At 36.8% G+C, this 16,106-nt stretch overlaps 1 protein-coding gene across 27 annotated transcripts in view; it reads right to left on the bottom strand.

The window, feature by feature from the left end:
• The window catches only part of PPFIA2 (PTPRF interacting protein alpha 2), a 438,359-nt gene that overhangs the window by 161,298 nt on the left and 260,955 nt on the right, over positions 1 to 16,106 (bottom strand). The gene's annotated exons all lie outside the window — the stretch shown is intronic.

The following is a 16,106-nucleotide window of genomic DNA, read 5'->3' as shown; positions in this document are numbered from 1 at the left end:
TCTTCCAACGTTTATCTGCCCCCAATGTTTCATTATTACTGTTGTTGTGAAATGAGAAACATTGTTTTAGAGAAATAAGTATCACATCGCATCCATCAATGTTACAATGGCTGAATTCTTAAAAATGCAAGAACTTCAAGAACTTTATATTTTATTTATTACTTCATTAGTTTTCATGTCCTAATTAATACTGTCAGGTTGACATAGCCTAGAATCACCTAAAGAAGGAATCTCAATTAATAAATACTTGTCTTTAATAGGTTTTTCTATTGATATGTCTGTGAGAGATGGCCTTGATTTTCTTAATAAATATAGGAGGGCCTAGCCCATTGTGGGTGGTTTCATTCCCTGGGCAGGTCCTGAGCTGTATGTGAAATCTAGAGGGAGCCAGAAAGCGAGCCAATGAACAACCCCCTCTATGGGTCCTCCCTAGAGTTCCTCCCTTAAATTTCCCTCAATGAACGATAGTGACCAAAGATTTGTAACTTCAAATAAGCCCCTTTCTCCCTTAACTTGTTTTTTTGTTGTTGTTGTTATGGCGTTTGTCATAGCAACAGAAAGGAAAGTAAATAAACCTCACATGTGGTATGAAAATCTCACTGAGACCTACAGAATTTAGATCATTCTCAAAAAGTACATACTGAATCACTGCTGGAGCTGGCTATACACATTGGTCATTTATACCACAGGGTATGATTTCACTCTGTTCATCCATTTTCTTCTGACATAAGCTTTCCCTTTTATTTTGTTCTTCCCTTAGTCTTTGAGAAATGTCCATATTTCTCAAACTCACAAAACTCGGAGAGGTTTCTACCACCAAGGAATACAACCGCTATAGATTTTAAGTTTTAAAGGATAAATCATACAATACTTGAGAATCTCTCAAAAGTTGTGTTTGATGCAAACAGACATCAGAATTACCATTTTAAGTAGTAGACACTTTTTTTTTCTGTGCATTTCTGGGCCTGAAGTTAGACATTGGATGAACTATTTTATAGCTTATCTATTTCAGTACATGAATGACCAACCTTCACACTGGTTAATAACCTGTTAAAATGTACACGCTCTTAGAGTGACCCACTATAATCTCACAACTCTGATTTTGGATGTACTGACTTCAGCTAAAGATGAAAATTATCTTGTGAAAATTATTCACTCAATCTTACGAAATGTATCATCTCATTTATGAATCATCCTTTCATCTATCCATCCATCTGTACATTAATTCATATATCTAAGTATCCGATATTTACTCAATACCTCCTGTAAACCATGGTCTATGTTGTATATTGAACTATTAAAAAAAAAGAACTAGAGATAGTTATATCACCTTGTTTAACACAATGCACCAAATTCATATTTGAATGATTTCCATCATTCTCAAAAACTCAGTGTCCATTGCCAAAGTGTTATGCCTATGATAACATCATTTAATACCAGTGGGTGTACAGTAGCAGTGCAGGTGATACCCACACTGAGGCCTCCACTGCAGAAGATTTGCAGATTGCAGATTTCACTTTCCCACATCTATTTCTAACTATCTGCATTCTCGTCTGTTTATTTCCAACACTATCATTTCACACACTTATTCATATTAAAGCATCACCTTGCTTTACTATCATATAGTAACTTAATATGAGCTTGTAAGAGAAGGTTGTTTTTATAGACTTAGGGCTTGGCATAATTTCTAGAATATGGACAAATAGTAAGCAAATAATAAGTATTGTTGTAAAATTAAATCAATGACTAACTTTTCTTATAAATTTGACATTAGTTAATAATGAAGTAATATTTAAAAATATTAATTATCCATCATTCACGTTCAAAGAACATTATAATTACCTTAATATAAAAGAAATGATAATACTTTGTTTCTTTTGCTATCATGTTTTTGATGTTATATGACATTTACCTTATACAGAAGTAATACTATCATCTGATATTTCTTATTTCATGTGTGTGATTGGTGGTTGCCTGGAAACATCAAGAACTCAAAAAAGTATTCAAGGGCTATTCTCTTGTCCTGATGAATTCTCTAAGTAGCTGTGCAGGGTGCCTGAAAGTTAGGCCTTGGCCAGCCTTTGTACTAAGCTCTTTCTCATGAAAACACGGTATCATATTTGTGCTGTACATGAAGAACATTAACATAAATGAAGACCTATATACTTAAATTGTGTAGAGGGAGAAGCAATAATACAAATAGCTTCTATTTTTTAACACTGTGAACCTACATCTCTGGGTAATTCCTTCTTTCAGATTTACCATTTCTGAATTGATAGTACCACATTAGCCCTACTCAAGAAGCACATATGATCATTATATTATTTCTCTTGTCTAGGGTATCTTAGGTTATATTATTTAAACATATTTATTAAGAATTGAAGGAAGAAAATACATAGCTGGACTTGAGAAATATCACATGGTCCCTGGTTTGCCATTGGAAATTTATAAATAGCATTGAGAATGAAATGGTTGTGAGCCAAACCCTTGTGACCAAGAACTGGCAACAGTCCATAGTCATAGCTATAGGCAATTAATAAACTAATATAGTAACTCCCCATGTTGGCATCTCATGCAAGTAGCACAATGCAAGGTCATATGTCCACTTCAAAAAAGAAGAGTTCAAAAGTATAACACAGGGCAGGGTATTATAAGAAAGCGAAGTCAATGAAGGGTAAATGCTGAAACTTGATTCATATTTTGGAAAGTCTCGTCAAAGCAGTCCATAAAAGAAACAGAACTTTCTCTAAGGCACTAGGATACAAGGAGTGTCTCAGCTGAAGTCCCAGTTCTCCAGACTGCTCATTTTGGTCACCAACCATAATTTGGCAATTTCTTACTTGTACAATAAACAAGTTTATTTTGGTTCAGTCAAAGTTTTCCTTGGAATTTTAAAGCATGGTTAGAATCTACAAAACACAATGCTGTAAAATACTTTCAGACTGAAAGGAGTAGGGCCCTTTCCATCTTGGCATCACTTGTGCACACAAGCCTTTGAACATTCAGTGTGTACTGCGCTGTTTTAGGTGCTGCACAAACAACGTCAAGGGAGAAGTGGCCACCATTGACATGATTATACGCACCCAGCCCGTTGCCACTTATGCCACGCTTTGATCTAAAGTGAGCTTCTCTAGCCACATTTATATCCCTTTTCATACAAAGTTGACTCATGATCTAGACTGTCCGTTTCTTTAAAAACAAAAATAAAACAACTTATTTCCCACTGATATCTCTAAAAAATTGACAGTGACATTTTTCATATACAAATACAAGCCTTGTCATTTCTGCGTATTCCCACTTTTAAGACACATGTATTTGGAACTGTACAAACTACAGAGTTGTCTCTCCTTCAGTTAATTACCCCAGTTTTCCATCCCTCTGCTGCAGCCTCTGTTTTTCCCTTAAGCTATTATTTTATGACAATTTTAATTTCAAACTAAAGTAATGCTTAAAATCTTTGTATATTTTATATAATTTGCTAATCATGTCGGCCTTATATTTTGGAGAAGATAAATGACAAAACTTGTATAAAATAGAATAGAGGAAGTAATGCTAGCCAGACCCATCCCAGTATGTGGAAGTATCAGCAATAGCATCAATCTCCCCAGGTCAATCACATGCCAGAGAAAAGGTCACCTGCCCTGGGTTATAACTGTGCGGTCCTGTTGTGTATTTGCATCTGAACTAAGGTGATTCTGAGCCATTCATAGTTTGAATGTCTTAGGTGCACATCTCAGATTATAACCTTTAGTCTGATGAGTTGTAGTCATTTAGGTTTTCTCTTGTTTTTATTAATATTAAGACAGGGTTTCGAAATGTCAGCCATGATGGCCCCAAGAACATATTTTCCTTCCTTGTCCTCTTGAGTTCTGATATTATAGGCACGTGCCACCTTTCCCAGGTCCATAACCACTTTAGTGTTTGGAATCAGTTTTCTTTTGGTCCCTCCACGCCTTGGAAAGCAGACATTCACTCACTGTGCCGATTTTCAGCCTCTAGGAGTAGCCTGAGTAGAAGAAGGAGGAATATGGAGACACAGCATTATAGTCCTTTCTTCTCTGCATCTCAGGCCTCTTTCCATCCTGCCCATCTGCAGCAGCTGCCAGGATTCCTCTAACAGATGCAATTCACCTTCATATATGTTCTCCTTAAATCTTATTTTGATATCCAATTTTACGTGTAGATAACTGACTGTTCTACCTTCTTGATTTCATTTGGTCTGTTTACCTGAGATTTAATTGTCACACACACACACACACACACATACACACACACACACACACACACACACACACACACACAAATACATTCTCATTTACTAAATATTTAAAAGCTTTTATTTGGCAGGCAAGTCCTTGCTTTCAGAAAACTACTCAGAAACTATATGCTAAGAGGGAAATTCAACCTACTTCCAGTCCATGATACCAAATGGTCCCCAGAGAAATTTCTGGAAATTTACTCATTCATCTTGATGACAAGTTTAACACTATACATTTCAATGAAATCTACATTCTCTCTTTGGGTGAGTCACTTACTTAACAAACCCCACATTAGTCTTATTTCATCAGCTATATATCTAAATAAAGACCAGTTAAAGACACATGAGGGCCCATCAGGGGTAAGCTGAGAATCAGATTCACTAAACACTATCAATAGCCTCCCCAGCCAGAAATAAGTACTTTATTCATCAACCATTGCTGCCATTCAAAAACTAGCTCTCAGGGAAGAGTTTATAGCACAGATGTATACTGATATGACAACCCAGTAATAGATTAGAAACATGAATACGTTTTTAACTTTAATAATTACTATTAATTTTTTGATAATATAATTATATCATTCCTCCAACATTTTGTTTCCTCCAAACTCCCTCTATCTTTTTTCTTTTATTTTCAAATTCATATCCCCTTTTTTACTCTAAGTGTTGTTACATATGTGGATGCACATGTATGTGTATGTATGTGTGCATATGCATATGTGTATGTGTATAATTGTGGAGCCAATCCCAGTGGATTCATTTATAATACAACCCCAGCGCCTAAGGTCCAGGGATCATTGTAGAAAAGAGGACAGAGAAAGTGTAGGAGGTAGAGGAACAAGTACTTTGCTATGAGAATGTGTCTACTAGGAATGTGAAAAGCAACACACCAATACATTTACAATATTTAACAAAGTCTTCCATCAGACTTTGCCATTCCTCTTTACTATATTTTGGTATTTCTTCTTGAATATTTGGCTCTTCCAGTGATTGGTTTTGTCTGGATCGCTAAGTGGAAAGTTCTCAGTGTTTTTTTTTTTTTTTGGAAATAATTGCACATATTTACATATACAAACCAGAAGATATATTTTCTAGAACAGATTGATAATAAAAACATTAGAGAAATGAGAACAATGCAACCGAGTGACTATGTCCTTAAAACTGTTACAAATTAAAATGTCTTCAAATATTTCATGGCAACAATTACTTTGCCTTATATAAGTTAATGCAACAATATTATAAATTATATGAAATACATATATGTAATACATACAGATATGTTTGCATTAATGTTATATAAGACTTTGTACTGCTGATGACCTCTGTTTCTATAATTGCCTTCTAGACTCAGATAAGCCCAGGAAAAGCTGTCATCCAAAATCACTGTGTAAAACAGCCATGTCTCATGGTCAGCTCAAGGCAAGATAGCTAGAAGGAAAAATCACTTGCATAAATAATGCAATTTGACAGGCACAACCTGACTCCAGATTTAACCAAACTCTATAAGCAAGGCTTCCCAAATTAAAATGAAAGATAGTTCACCTCTATGCAAATTATATTCTGTGCCTTTTGATTATTTTTACATATCCTAACTACAGAAGTTTTCACCCTCTCCATAAAACCGCATAATGGATTATTCAACATACCCCAGTGATCTGGGGGCTGGAACAGACGCCTCTGTCTACCAGAGCAAGCTGCAAAAATCCTTTTCTTTTCTTTTTTTTTTTTTTTTTAATGACAGATATTTCCATGGGTACTTGCTAAAATTCTGTTTTCAAAACCTTCCAATCAAAGCCACTAGACTCTTGTAAAATATGAATGTTTGTTGAAATCAAACAGTGGTGCTGTCAGGCAGCTCCAGGCTGTTTAATCATCGAGCCTTGTTTCTACCATGAGTCATTCGCTGTCCTCCCACTGAAATGTGTCTTGTATCCTACTTGCACTTAGCTCTGTAAGCTATAATTTGTGAATCAGTAGCCCATGTACGGAGAGATATAGGCAGACACCACAGGTGGCTAGTGTTCTATAACTTCTTGAATCCTGAATCACAGAGAATACACAATGAACGCAAATTGGTTGTAAACAACACTTACAGGAAAAATAAGTTTTTTAAAATTTTTGATCTTGTATGTCAAATTATCTCCCTTGCTGGTACTTTATTGTGGTTTTTGATGGCCCACTGTGGTTTGGCCTTCATGAGCTTGTTTGGAATTATCCTGTGCATGTGGACCATGGCACTCTCAGAAGACTTGGGTGTTTCTGACATAATGGCTACCTTTCACGGTGACAGAAGTTGATGCGTAGGTTGGTGTGGGAGAAAAGGCATCAATGGTATTCTTTGGTTCAAGACCATGTGTGTTACAATATAGATCTACTAGCCAAGATGTGCCTGCTAACGCAGTAGTGGCTTCAGTGATGTAGGGTGGCGATGACTAATGCACTCTGATTAAGTTTGAGGCTTGCTCCAGAGCAGGGAGTTTTGTACTTAACCCTATAATTCTGGTAAAAGCTTTATAGCTGGTGAGGCCCATGGTCATGTTGTCAAATTACCATTTGAATATTTATATTTCTATTCATAGACCTAGGCTGATCGGAGCCTTGGTCAGTGGGAAGTACTTAGAGACTCATAGATGTGAAAATACTAAGACTAGGAGACTGAGATATCAGCCACAAATGGATTACATTTCTTTTATTTTTATTATTTTTGCTATTTTTAATTTTTAATTTGTTCACTTTACATCCCGATTGTAGACCCCTCCCTCATCACCTCCTGGTCCCACTTTCGCTTCTTCTTTTCCACCCCCCCCTTAGTCCTCAGAAATGGGGAGCCCTCCTCCCCGATCTCTGACCTCAGCCTATCAAGTCTCATCCACAGGACTGCCAGGATGCTCTTCTTCTGTGGCCTGGCATTTCTTATCATCAACCCAGCTCATTTACCATCAAAGATTAAGATACGTTTCAGCAGAAGAAAGCACACACACACACACACACACGCACGCACGCACGCACGCACACGCACACGCACACGCACGCACACACCCCACACACCACACACGTAAGGGCTTAAGGATGAGGTGATGTGCTGTAAAACGGAAACATCTGAACATGGCATGGCTGTCACATTCATAAGGGAACACCAGGTGTGGTTCTCTAACAAGACCACTTCCCCTTGGTGAGGAGGCCTGGTAGCACTCAGATAAAGGATAAGCAGGCTACCAAGATGAGACGTGATAGGCTGTGACCATATGGTGGGGGAGGAGGTCCCCTTCTGTCACAGACCTAGGGGAGGGGAATAGGGTGAGAGAGGGAGGGAGGGAGGAATGTGAGGATACAATCAAGGGGATAACAATTGAGATGTAATCTGAATAAATTAATTTTTAAAAAGGAATGAATCCACCACACTCCTGCACAGATGAGGGAGCTGCCCACATGCACCATGCCTTACTGGGGAGACGGTGAGAACAAATAACTGCTGAGGAAAAGAAAATAATTTACAATTGGTATCCAACAGGAAAGGGAAAAATACGTTTTCTTCAATGGAGTGGTACTGTGCATATCAAGCAGATTACAAGACTGCCTCACACCCAGTAGCTTGCCAAAACATGATGGAATGGTTTTCTTCTGACATTTTTGTCTTATTGCTTTTTTTGTTTGCTTGTTTAGGATTCTGTTTTTGTGAATTTTGAGCGTGCATGGGGGGGGGGGAGAGTAAGATGAGGGGAGAAAGAAAGAAGAGGTCTGGGTTAGGGGTAGATAGGAAAGACTGAGGAAAAGTTGGGAGAGGGGAAAACATGATCAAAATATATTGTATGAAAAAGGTCTCTATAAAAAGATGAATAATAAAAAGAAAACATTTGGCCAGAGCTAGATTTTTCTATGTTCCATATTAGATAGTCCACATCCATTTATACAGGGAAAGCATTGATGTACTTAGTGATTATCAGAACAAAAAAGGTGGCATGAAGTTAGGAGAGGGCCATGTTAGAGGATAATTAGAGACGGGGGTAGTTGGACCAAGAGAAATAAAATATACATAGGATATATACATAAGATGTGTGCGTGTGTGTGTGTGTGTGTGTGTGTGTGTGTGTGTGTGTAATCATGTTTACTATATCCATGTATGAAATTCTTGTCCTGAAATGATGGGCAAAGTGGCTTTCTGTCCTGTATCTCATGGAACTCAGGGGACATAAAATGCAAACATCACAGATCTCCGAGTGAGAAGGGCTCACAAACTGGCTAAGAGCAGTGAATTTTGTAAACCTTCCTTGAATTCCTGGATAACATAGATGGCCCTATCTTCTTACTGAAATATTGTAAGTAGAGATGACATAATCCCTGTAAATGTGATTCCTGAAAGCCATGTGTAAAATAGTTGTTCAGTAAATGGCATAGAGCAACAGTTCTCAATACCTGCTTTTTCGGACACCTTTGGAGAGAGCATAAATGATGTTTAAATTAAAATTCATAACAGTAGCAAAATTACAGCTATGAAATAGCAACAAAGTAATTTTAAGGTTGGAGGTCACCACCACAGGAGGAATTGTATTAAAGGATCGCAGAATTGGGCAGGTTGAGAGCCACTGGTATAGAGTACGCTACTTGTTACACAAAATGGCTCTTGCACGTACAGTTTTTTCTTTCTTACAGAGCCCAGTTCTTTATATTAGGAAAACATATTATGTCATTATATGCTTCAAAGTACACAGACACTAGGCACTTCTTTCCACTGGGGATATTGCAGTCATACCTGAGTCTGATTGACACAAATCCCAAATCCAGTGGTTACTCATTGTTTGTTTGCTTTAAGATGTCCTAATGCTGGTCCTAATGACCAAGTAGAGCTAGCATGATTATCTTCCATGCTGATCTACACCATTAGCTGACTAGTCATCAAAGTGAAAATACTTGTCAATTTTTTCCAAAATTAAAATGTCTCCTTGTACCCTTTTGCTTCTTTTCACTTAGGAAATTTATCACAATCAAAAAACTTGTTTTGAACTATAATATCAAAGTGTACCTTGGAAGATTAATGCCCACAAAGATATAAACCGTTGGAGAAATTTTTTTGGATGTCACAAAACTGCTTTTATTTCTATGTTCATTTATTGGTTTGAGACAGGGTCCCACTATGTGGCTCTGGCTATCAGGGAACTTCCTATGTAGACCATGATGGCTTTAGGTTTACAGAGCTCTTCTGGTCTCTGCCTCATTAGTGCTGGGATTAAAGAAGCATTTCACTGCACCTAGTACAAAACTGTTTTAAAAAGCCAAACTCTTTTACCACATTCTCTCACTTTTTTGTTTGTTTTTCTTGTTGTTGTTTTTTCTTTGTTGTTGTTTTGTTTTTTGTTTTTTCATTCTCTCACTTTTTAAACATTTCAAGGGATCCCATTTATCCACTAGTTTGAGCCTCATTTAGGGTTTTCTGATGCAGGTAAGTAGAGTAAAGCCTTTTGAAAGGAAGGCAGTCTTAGTGTCTGGCTTTAAGGTTAAGAGTTTCCCTTTCTCCTGACCTTGCCATGATATGTATGGAAAGACACAATCTGAGGGCTTTAGAACCGTGATGGAGGTCCCTGATCCAAAGGTGCTGTTTATTTGACCTGTTTCACCTGCCCGTCAATTGTCCTCAAATCTACCCAGGCATGTTCCTGTTGTATCCAACATATGAAAAAAGAGAGAGGAACAGCCTCAGAGACAATTCTCACAGAAAAACCAAGGTTTCTTGCTTTATAATAAAAGTAGTGTTATGTCTTTGATACTAATTCATCTCTTTGACAAGAGAAAGAAACAATGTTTTTTTTCCCACCTATGTCAGTGAGCAAAAACATCTTTGGTTATTGTATGCTTGGGTTATTTGTAAATTTATTGAAAACCTAACCTTTTAGATGCATTAGTAAAAATTTCCAGGCCCAGTAAGCACCGTTGCTAAACCCATGTCAAGGCTGAAACCTTGCCAATGAAAAATTCTTTTGGCAGGAGAAAGCCAGGTTTCCACAGCTCTGACAGTGTGAAACAGGAGGCCTGCTTAACAAGATGCTCTGTATTAATTTGAAAGGCTTTAGCGTCTGGTTAGATAATACCTGCTGTGGACAACACACAAAATAGCATTCAAGATGAATATTTAAAGACTGCAACAAAGCTCTCACTCTAAGCAAAACAAAATCAAACCATGTCTCTCTTGCAATCAAGGGAATTATAATTACATAACTAACAGTGTTTAGACTAGGGCACTGTTCGCTATTCACTGAGCTAAAATGTCGCAGTGGGTCCTGTTGGAATTTTAAACCTTATGAAAACATTGCTCTGCTATTGAGAAACTTACAGCTGCTCGGTGCTTAATACCTGGTGCCCTGTACTTTATGTTGTAATAATGTATATAGTTCTGCAGAGAAAATGAGGATGTAATAGCATTAAATGACAGAGAAAAACAAGCACGGAAAAGGAAGCTGCCTGGTTTCTACTAACCAATCTTTCTCTGCAAGAGTATTCTGGTCCAAGGAATGTAGCTGTGTATGACCCGAAGTATACACACAGGTATAAGTGTTCTGGACTATTTACAGCATTGTATACTCTGTTGACAAAACACTCAAAGCAACGTGTTCTGATTGCATGTGCACCATAAGTAATCTTAAAATAGTTTGACTTTCTGTGTAGTTTTCAAAGGATTTGTCTTTTTTTCAGACCATTTTCAATAAAAATTGCTACTTGGAAGTTCTGTTTTTCACTTCAAATTAATAAATTGACATTTTGATCTTTTTATTGTTTCTACAAATTATTACTGGAAGCTCAGCATAACATAATCCTATAACTTACTTCAGACAGTATAATATGTACAGTGGTCAACAATTATGATAAAAAAAGAAATGACAGTGCTGTGTTATAATTGTAGTGACAAGTCTGTATGCAAAGTGCTCCAACTACATAGGCTCTATCAAACTGCTTGCTGGATGTGTGTGGAAGGAACGGCTGAAAAAGAAAGGAGGAATATTAGCTGAGACAAATAGGCCCCAAACATAATCAAACTATTACATGCCTCGGATAAAAGATGCTGGTGCATTTTGGATTAAGACATGTTTTCTTGGATATGACATCAAAAATACATACGACTTAAGAGAAAATAGACAAGCTAGTCACCGCCGGCAGGCAATGGACTGAACTGTGTCCATAAATGTCTTAGGTTGAGACCCCAACTCTTACATGCTAAGTATTTGGAGCCAAGGTTGTAGAAGATTGGTACAGTTAGATGAGTTCGTAAGGGGTGGGTCTCTCATGGCGCAGTCAGTTCTCATGTACGAAAAGATGCAGACATCTCAAGAGTTGTCCAAGACTCAGAATGCAATGTGCTTTTTATTTAATATTTAATTACATCTTGTTTTATCTTCTAGTTCATTTTGTGAAGAACAATTTTATGTATTTAAAGGCAATAAAATATATTTTAGTTAAATTTCTTTAGTGGAAAAACTTGTTAATGTTCATATTTGCCACACAGACAAACCAGTAGTGAGCATGATAAAATATTTATAAATGTTGAATTCTCACATCGAATTAGCATTAAATTTGATGCACGCCACTGGGGAATTATTTCTAGAACTTTTTCCTCTTCAGGTTATATATTTGGTGAGACACATATTAAAAATGACATAAAATATTAATGAATTCAGATAGGAAAAACAAACAAATCCTAGGCTTATGGCACATGCATAAAACAAATCTAGTGTGTAAAAAGAAAAAGACACATTTGAACCCTGAGTGTGGCTTCAGGTAAGAAGGTTGGTCTGAAGTTAAGTAAAATTTTATTATTGCGTAGTGTGTGGAAGAAAAGCTGCAGCCCCACTATCTGAAAGGCGCTTGTCTGGAAACTGGAAAGGATTGTGCTATAGTTAGAAAGAATCCCATAAACATGAATTGAGTGACTCCAGCTTTTTGAAAGTTCTGTTTCTGGTTTAAGGACACAGTCATGTTCCATGCTTACAATGACCAAGATTTTATTTTATAAACGTGGAAGACTAATGTACAAATGAATAAATAAAAGAACTACAAAACTGGTCTGTGCACTTAGAATACTGTATCGAGCTTGCAATCATGATTGCTAACAGCATTGTAAAATGGGTCAGTTGTCTTTAGTAACCTAAGTTCATAGTTACTTTCAAGTTTGAAGTCCTTCAGAATGTTGGACAATAACACAACCCAAAAATTCATCTTTCAAAACAAATGAGAATGCATGTTTGTGTCTGAGTGCAGTTGATGTGAATATTTATATTAGCATTTTAATAATAGTAAATAAATTGAAACTATCCAGATAACAATACATCAGTTGCTGGTATGTAGATTAAAAACTCAGTATAATCATACAACGGAATATAATTTGATAAGATCAAATATTTATTTATACTGCTATAGGGATGAATCATGGAATAATAAGTGGAAGAAGCTAGTCACAAATGCCCACGTACTGTATGATTCCTATAATATGAAATGCCTAAAGCAGGCAAATATGTAAAACAACAAATTAAGTTAAAGGGCTGAAGACAGGGCTCAGTTGTAAACAAAACAAAACAAACCACAACCAAAACAAAACAGCATGCTGCTCTTCCAGAGGACAGGAGCTTAGTCCCCAGTACCCACATATGGAGACTCACAACTGCCTGTAACTTCAGAGGGATCCAGTGCCCCTTGCCTCTGTGGGTGTCAGCATTCATGTACACAAACCCATGCACGACACGCATATATAATTAAAATAATAAAAAATAAAGAGTAAATTAATGGTTGCTGCGTATGAGCAATTGGATAATGAAGATAATTGCCAATAATACAAGTTGTTTTATGGTGGTGAGTAGGGTACCGAAATAATCTAAAATTGATGAAGCTATAATCTCTGAAAGACCAAAACAGTGTTAATAACATGAATATTTAAAAAAAACAGAGCAATCATCACACACATTTAAATTTTAATAGCCTCGATTTTCAATAGAAAGATGCAGATTAACTTAATGGATTAAGATACACAATTCAATGGAGAAAACTGATCACATTCCCAGCAGATACTAATCGCAAAGAGCTTCCGGGTTTGGGGTTGGAGTTTGTGTCCACTTCCTGTTCTTACGCTGGGGTTTCTGTCTGCTTTGAACCTGTTTGGGTCTTGTATGTGGAGGTCACAGTTTCTGTGAGTTTTTGTGTGTATCAGCCTTGTTGCGACTGGAGGATGCTGGGTTTTGTTTTGTTTTGTTTTGTTTTGTTTTGAGACATCCACAAACTCTAGTTTTTACACTCTTTCTGCCTGCTTTTTGAGTCTGCCTATTTCCTTGGGCCCTAAGAAAAAAATGTCATTTTGTCATTTTGTTTGTTTTGTTTTTGTTGCTTTGAGAAAAGGGAGGTGGAGGAGAGAAGGAGAGAGAAGGAGAGGAGGAGAAAAAGCCTAGAATTATGAACTAGGCAGGTAGGAAGGAGGGAAGAACTGGAAAAACTGGGGGAGGCGAAGCAGGATCAAAATATGTGGAAAACTAAATAAAAAAAGAAACAAATGCGCCTTTCTATTGTCTAAAAAAAATTTAAAAAAGGAAAGAAAGAAAGAAAACCGTTGCTTTAACTTCCCATAGAGAAACCACTACAAAATGAATCAGTGGAAAATTCATTCCAAGAAAACAGAACAAAGAAACAAGCAAGTATGTCTCTCCTAATATCTAACAACATACTCTTCAAAGGAAAACAGATCAGGAGAGATAAAACAGAAAACTTTATAATTACAGAAACAATTACCCCCAGAGGCACTATCTTAAACATATATTCATCAAACTCTGGCACACCTAATTTCATAAAAAGAATACTCAGATTTAGACAAAGAGGGGCTCAAACTCAGCAATGGTTAGTGCTTTCTGTACGCGACGCTTTCCAAATAACCTTGTATATCCTCGCTCAACAGGGTGCTCAAGCTTAATCTTAATTTCATCAGCAAAGCAGGGCGTGGTGGTGCACGCCTTTAATCCCAGAACTCAGGGATGCAGAGGCAGGAGAATCTCTATGAATTCAAGTCCAGCCTGGTCTACAGTGTGAGTTTCAAGGCAGCCAAATCTACAAAGAGAAACCCTGTCTTGAAAAACCAACCAAAAACCAAACCAACCAAAAAAAAAAAAATAGATCACCAGTAAATGAATCTTCAGGAAATATCCTAAAATTAGATAGTGGAAGTGGATCACTCTAGGAACATGGTAAAAATATTGACATATATTTGAAAACATTGATTCTACAATATATAAGTTATGTCACAATACAACTTAAAACTATGAAATAACTATACAAATTATATTAAATTCAAAATAGGGCAGAACACTTAGAGGAAATTTTTCTGTTACATTTCTGAAATCTAATAATTTTTATTCTAAAAACTCTACTAATTGTACTTTTGGGAACCTTCACCATTATGAATGTCTTCATTTCAATTTTCTTTTCAGAATAACCTCTCCTACCATTCTCCTCCTCCAGCTTTTGGTTTAGGGAACTTACAAAACTAAATTAGTTCTTGCTCATATGTGTGAATTTGAAGTATTCCCAAGATGTTGAAATTATTTGAAAACTACCCCACTATACTGTATTCTGAAAGGACACTGAAAACACACACACACACACACACACACACACACACACACACACACACACAGCCCTGTGGTATTGTGTGGGTGAAGGGTATGTCCTCAGTCACAGCTCCAGGACATTGTTGTAACGCTAGAGTTTCAGTTTACTGTTATACAGAAGGCTGGGCAAAAGGCCTAAAGCACCACAAAGAGTGAAAGTCAAAAGCTCTTAAATGTAAATACAATAGACACCTTTAAAAATGGTTCACACTTTTTAAGCCCGGAACTATGCTGAGCAATTTGAAAGTAGCTGTAATTTAATGACACTCATGCTATTGCGTAGTTATTCCCAATAATTTTTAATGCCAAAGAGACTCAGTTGCTTGGACCTACAGTTCAGTAGTAGCCAAATGCGTAGTCCTAGAAAATAAAATCCTGTTGACTGTTTTCAACCACCCAATGAAAAGTAAATTTCCTATAAACAGAATCTAATATCATGTAGTCATTGTATACACTTTTTAAAACATAATGCTTTAATGAATTGAGAATTTCATATGCGCATGTAATGTATTTTGAGCATAGTCATTCATTTTACTCCCTCTAAAGCTTCAAAGACCTGCACTTTTCCTTTAAAAGAGATAATAGGGGCCAGGAGATGACTCCATATGTAAAGACGATTGTACCCAGAACTGATGACCTGAATTCTACCCCTGGATCCCACATAGGGGAAGAAGAGTACTAGCTTTTCAGAACTATTGTATAACTGCCACAGGTGTGTGTGTGCACATACAGCTACAACCCCAACATACCCACATCTACCTTCCCTACATTTCCACCCACACAGACACACATATCCACACACAGAGTAAATCAATAAATGACACTTTAAATAATATTTTATTATACTTTGTTTATATCAAATGTTATCTTATGATAGTTTTTTTTTTTAATATTTCTTACTCCTGCTTGTTCTGCTGTTAGTTTCGTTTTGTTGTGTTTTGTTTGTTTCCTGCTGTGGTTTCTCTGGCCCATCTATATATCTGAAGTCAGTAATAATGTTTTAAACAATTCTTTATTCACTGAGTATAGTTTCAGTTTAATCTTGAATGCTTTAGAGTCTTTGTCTTTTGCTTGTCTTGTTATTGGGAGATGACGGAATCTTTAAGAGGTGGACTCTAAGAGAAGGAAATTGAGGCATTGAAATCACACATTTAAAGTAGGTGTTTGGACCCAGAATCTTCCTCTTCAGTTGTGCCTTACCTGACCACCATGTAGTA

The sequence above is a fragment of the Acomys minous genome, assembly GCF_964271855.1.
Source record: "Acomys minous genome assembly, chromosome: 9".
Lineage (NCBI taxonomy): Eukaryota > Metazoa > Chordata > Mammalia > Rodentia > Muridae > Acomys > Acomys minous.
Note: the sequence above shows the minus strand (reverse complement) of the source record. Positions and strands in the feature narration are given on the sequence as shown.